We start from the raw sequence: 6000 nt of genomic DNA, 5'->3' as shown, positions 1-6000 counted from the left end.
TCTAATTGCTTTAGGTGCAGGGTCAGGTTGTTTACTCGAGATGTTTCCTGTTTCTTAAGGTGGGATTGTATTGCTATAAACTTCCCCCTTAGAACTGCTTTTGCTGCATCCCATAGGTTTTGGGTCGTCGTGTCTCCATTGTCATTTGTTTCTAGGTATTTTTTAATTTCCTCTTTGATTTCTTCAGTGATCACTTCGTGATTGAGTAGTGTATTGTTTAGCCTCCATGTGTTTGTATTTTTTACAGATCTTTTCCTGTAATTGATGTCTAGTCTCATAGCATTGTGGTCGGAAAAGATACTTGATACAATTTCAATTTTCTTAAATTTACCAAGGCTTGATTTGTGACCCAAGATATGATCTATCCTTGAGAATGTTCCATGAGCACTTGAGAAAAATGTGTATTCTGTTGCTTTTGGATAGAATGTCCTATAAATATCAATTAAGTCCATCTTGTTTAATGTATCATTTAAAGCTTGTGTTTCCTTATTTTCATTTTGGATGATCTGTCCATTGGTGAAAGTGGGGTGTTAAAGTCCCCTACCATGAATGCGTTACTGTCAATTTCCCCTTTTATGGCTGTTAGCATTTGCCTTATGTATTGAGGTGCTCCTATGTTGGATGCATAAATATTTACAATTGTTATATCTTCTTCTTGGAATGCTCCCTTGATCATTATGTAGTGTCCTTCTTTGTCTCTTGTAATCATCTTTATTTTAAAGTCTGTTTTGTCTGATATGAGAATGGCTACTGCAGCTTTCTTTTGATTTCCATTTGCATGGAATATCTTTTTCCATCCCCTCACTTCCAGTCTGTATGTGTCCCTAGCTCTGAAGTGGGTCTCTTGTAGACAGCCTGTATATGGGTCTTGTTTTTGTATCCATTCAGCCAGTCTCTGTCTTTTGGTGGGAGCATTTAATCCATTTACATTTAAGGTAATTATCAATATGTATGTTCCTATTACCATTTTCTTAATTGTTTTGTGTTTGTTATTGTAAGTCTTTTCCTTCTCTTGTGTTTCTTGCCTAGAGAAGTTCCTTTAGCATTTGTTGTAAAGCTGGTTTGGTGGTGCTGAACTCTCAGCTTTTGCTTTTTTGTAAAGGTTTTAATTTCTCCATCAAATCTGAATGAGATCCTTACTGGGTAGAGTAATCTTGGTTGTAGGTTTTTCTCCTTCATTACTTTAAATATGTCCTTCCACTCCCTTCTGGCTTGCAGAGTTTCTGCTCAAAGATCAGCTGTTAACCTTATGGGGATTCCCTTGTGTGTTATTTGTCGTTTTTCCCTTGCTGCTTTTAATATGTTTTCTTTGTATTTAATTTTTGACAGTTTAATATGTGTCTTGGCATGTTTCTCCTTGGATTTATCCTGTATGGGACTCTCTGTGCTTCCTGGACTTGATTAACTATTTCCTTTCCCATATTAGGGAAGTTTTCAACTATAATCTCTTCAAATATTTTCTCAGTCCCTTTCTTTTTCTCTTCTTCTGGGACCCCTATAATTCGAATGTTGGTGCGTTTAATGTTGTCCCAGAGGTCTCTGAGACTGTCCTCAATTCTTTTCATTCTTTTTTCTTTATTCTGCTCTGCAGTAGTTATTTCCACTATTTTATCTTCCAGGTCACTTATCCGTTCTTCTGCCTCAGTTATTCTGCTATTGATCCCTTCTAGAGTATTTTTAATTTCATTTACTTTGTTGTTCATCGTTGCTTGTTTCCTCTTTAGTTCTTCTAAGTCCTTGTTAAATGTTTCTTGCATTTTCTTTATTCTATTTCCAAGATTTTGGATCATCTTTACTATCATTATTCTGAATTCTTTTTCAGGTAGGCTGCCTATTTCCTCTTCATTTGTTAGGCCTGGTGGGTTTTTATCTTGCTCCTTCTTCTGCTGTGTGTTTTTGTGTCTTCTCATTTTGCTTATCTTACTGTGTTTGGGGTCTCCTTTTTGCAGGCTGCAGGTTCGTAGTTCCCGTTGTTTTTGGTGTCTGTCCCCAGTGGCTAATGTTGGTTCAGTGGGTTGTGTAGGCTTCCTGGTGGAGGGGACTAGTGCCTGTGTTCTGGTGGATGAGGCTGGATCTTGTCTTTCTGCTGGGCAGGTCCATGTCTGGTGGTGTGTTTTGGAGTGTCTGTGGCCTTAATTATGTTTTTAGTCAGCCTCTCTGCTAATGGGTGGGGTTGTGTTTCTGTCTTGCTAGTTGTTTTGCATAGGGTGTCCAGCACTGTAGCTTGCTGGTCATTGAGTGAAGCTGGGTGTTGGTGTTGAGATGGAGATCTCTGGGAAGTTTTTGCCATTTGATATTACATGGAGCTGGGAGGTCTCTTGTGGACCAGTGTCCTGAAGTTGGCTCTCCCACTTCAGAGGCACAGCACTGACTTCTGGCTGCAGCACCAAGAGCCTTTCATCCACACGGCTCAGAATAAAAGGGAGAAAAAGAAAGAAACAAAGAAAGAGAGAGAGAGAGAGAGGAAGAAAGAAAGAAAGAAAAGAAAGAAAGGAGGGAGGGAGAGAGGTCGGAAGGAAGATAAAATAAAGTAAGATAAAAGAAAATAAAGTTATTAAAATAAAAAATAATTATTAAGAAAAAAAATTTTTTAAGTAAAAAAGAAAAGCAAAAATCAGACAGACAGAACCCTAGGACAAATGGTGAAAGCAAAGCTATACAGACAAAATCTCCCATAGAAGCATACACAGACACACTCACAAAAAGAGGAAAAGGGGAAAAAATAATATATCTTGCTCTCAAAGCCCACCTCCTCAATTTGGGATGATTCGTTGTCTATTCAGGTATTCCTACCGATGCAGGGTACATCAAGTTGATTGTGGAGATTTAATCCGGTGCTCCTGAGGCTGCTGGGAGATATTTCCCTTTCTCTTCTTTGTTCGCACACCTCTCGGGGCTCAGCTTTGGATTTGGCCTCGTCTCTGCGTGTAGGTGGCCGGAGGGCGTCTGTTCTTCCCTCAGACAGGACGGGGTTAAAGGAGCACCTGCTTCGGGGGCTCTGGCTCACTCAGGCCCGGGGGAGGGAGGGGTACGGATGCCGGGGGAGCCTGCGGCGGCAGAGGCCGGCATGACATTGTACCAACCTGAGGCGTGCCGTGCATTCTCCCGGGGAAGTTGTCCCTGGATCCCGGGACCCTGGCAGTGGCGGGCTGCACAGGCTCCCGGGAGGATAAGTGTGGATAGTGACCTGTGCTCGCACACAGGCTTCTTGGTGGCGGCAGCAGCAGCCTTAGCGTCTCATGCCCGTCTCTGGGGTCTGCTGATAGCCACGGCTCCCGCCCATCTCTGGAGCTCCTTTAAGCAGTGCTCTTAATCCCCTCTCCTCTGGTACAAAGTTTTAAAATGATTATACAAGTCAAAATTAAAAGTAATATGACAAATCCAGTTTGTATAATTGTCCTAAAGATTGAAGGACCATGGGGAATCAGTTGAAACTTGTAATCAGTGTACTTGTTCCCTGATTTTATGTAATTGAGTCTCTACTTCCCTGAAGAAAGTTATCCATGTGCAGCAAGTTGTTCTTGCTGCCAGCATATACTACCTTGTTCTACTAGGAGTTAGCTAAGGGCAATTTGTCTAATACCACCTTAGCTAAGGAATTGTGGTATTAATTAAAGAAATCTCAGCTAAAATTGGAGTGGAGACAGACCTGTAGGGGGAGTCCCCCAACCAGTGCATCACCGATTACGCCAAACAGGAAGAGATATGCACCTGTATCTCAGACAGGAAGGTGTTGCCTACTCTACTATCCAGCAGGAAGAAGAAAACTCACCGTCTGATGACAGCCCAGCCAATCAGCCGGTAGCTGCCCAACCAATGAGAAGCCTCCGTACTTTGGACCCCTAGCCTCCTGCAGTGAACTCTTTCGTTATTACAGTCTATCCCAACTCCCTCTTTTCCCTATAAAAGCAAACTCCTCTTTCCTGTTTTCTGGATTTGTCTATGGTTTGCTATAGTTTGCATATCCTGAATTGTAATTCCTGTGGCTATTCCCAAATAAACTTGCTTTTGCTAGCGAAAAAACTGGCTCTTCTATTACTAAAGTTGACAGAATCTAAGCCTGTTGTTGGGCAGCTGTTGCTTTAGGGGTGGAATCAGCTGTGTAACTTAGGATAATGGATAGATTTCTAATCATGTGCTCATTGATGTGTACTCCAAACCAAGAAAGGAGGAAAGATCTGCCAAGGAGACAGACCCAGAGTCATGGACCCTGTTGGGCACTTAACATTAGGTTCTTTGAAGTGGGCTTAAGGGGTTGGCCCAGAGATTGGTTTCAGATCGGTTATGAATGGATAGTTGAACAACTAGATATCCTAACGAGAATTGTCCTCCCATTCACCAACTATCCAGACATTTATAAACCCAGGGCTGATGCCATCCTTCACAAACGAAGATGAAACCGGATGAGCACAAAGGACTCCAGCTAAGTGGCATTGTTTATTGGTGAATTTGTGGGAATGGAGCTATTGGCATTTGTCAGCCAGGGGTCAGTGATGTTTTGAGAGCATTCTGAGAGGATTCCTTCAAGCCGAGAAGTCCATTCGCTAACATGATTGCACAGGGTAATTGGGTTTAAGGTGTTTTGGGGACAAAGACTGTGAAAGTAAGGGCGTGAGTCGGGTGATTGTAGTAGCGTAATTTTAAGTTTATCGGGAGTGGTACCATCATTGCTACAGTCAGTGGGGGTGTTCAGGATGAAACGGCGTCGGGAGGGATGTTGACAGAAATTTCACTCTGGAGTTAACATTGAGGGGAAATGGAGTGAAATTAGCAGTGGCATTAGGGACAAATGAAAAATTGGTCACGGGATGGACTAGAGAGTTACTGCTGTTGTGTACAGATTTGAGTTTCTGGTGACAAACCCAACCATCAGATGTTTCCCTCTGTTGCAAACAGATTCAGAAGTGCAGGGAAGATCATTGTCTTTCCAAGAAAGAAAGCGGGGAAATAAGGTAAGAAACAATGGGGAAAAGGTATACAGGCCTGGTCTGGTCATCTTGGGAAAGCTGTCTTCTTTATCTGTCATCTGTTTCAGTTCCTGAAACCTTTACTTTTAGGTCATCAGATGGTACACAGGTCCAGTCAGGGTTTGGTGCTTTCTTTAGATGTGATACATGATCTGAGAGTCTGTTTCCTGGATCTTGGCAGTACGTGGACTGGTTAACAACAGTTGATAAGGGCCCTTCCAGCAAGGTTGGAGGGATGTCTTTGAAGATGTCTCTTCCAGGAGACGAAATCTGTAGGTTGTAAGGGATGATGCTGAAGACCTTTGTCTCCCAGGAGCATGCTGTGAAAAGATTGTTCTACTAAATCATGGTTATTTTCAACAGAAACAATTAAGTCTTTAAAATATTCAAGTATATACTCTTTTATTAGCTGTAGATCAAAAGAAGCAGGAGCTAGCAGTGTTGAGAATCCTCTGATTATCTCAAAGTGTGAGAATTTATGGGTTGCAAAAAGGGTAGATAGACCTAAGATTTAGAAGAACCAGTGGCAGTGACTTTGGCCAGGGTGTTTGAAGAGTCTCTAGAAATTTTGCCGATACACTCTTAATGTGCCATTCATGTGTTCGACTGGCCCTGGGATTTTGTCTGGCAAGCACAGGGAAAGTGTTGTAGAACTGCCAGACAGCACAGACTTGTCCAAGCACCTGGCTGATAAAGTGAATTCCTCAGTCACCATGAAGTTAGAGGTGGGGTTCGCTGGATAGGGATAATTTTTTTTTAATGGCTTTTTTTTCTTTAATTTTATTTTTGGCTGTGTTGGGTCTTTGTTGCTGTGCACAGGCTCTTCTCTGGTTGCAGCGAGTGGGGGCTACTCTTCGTTGCGGTGTGCAGGCTTCTCATTATGGTGGCTTCTCCTGTTTCAGAGCACGGGCTCCAGGCACGTGGGCTTCAGTAGTTGTGGCACTTGGGCTCAGTAGTTGTGGCTCGCGGGCTCTACAGCGCAGGCTCAGTAGTTGTGGTGCACGAGTTTAGTTGCTCTGCAGCTAAGCAACTA

This window comes from Mesoplodon densirostris, chromosome 1 (genome assembly GCF_025265405.1).
Source record: "Mesoplodon densirostris isolate mMesDen1 chromosome 1, mMesDen1 primary haplotype, whole genome shotgun sequence".
Taxonomy (NCBI): domain Eukaryota; kingdom Metazoa; phylum Chordata; class Mammalia; order Artiodactyla; family Ziphiidae; genus Mesoplodon; species Mesoplodon densirostris.
This window is presented reverse-complemented; position numbering follows the sequence as displayed.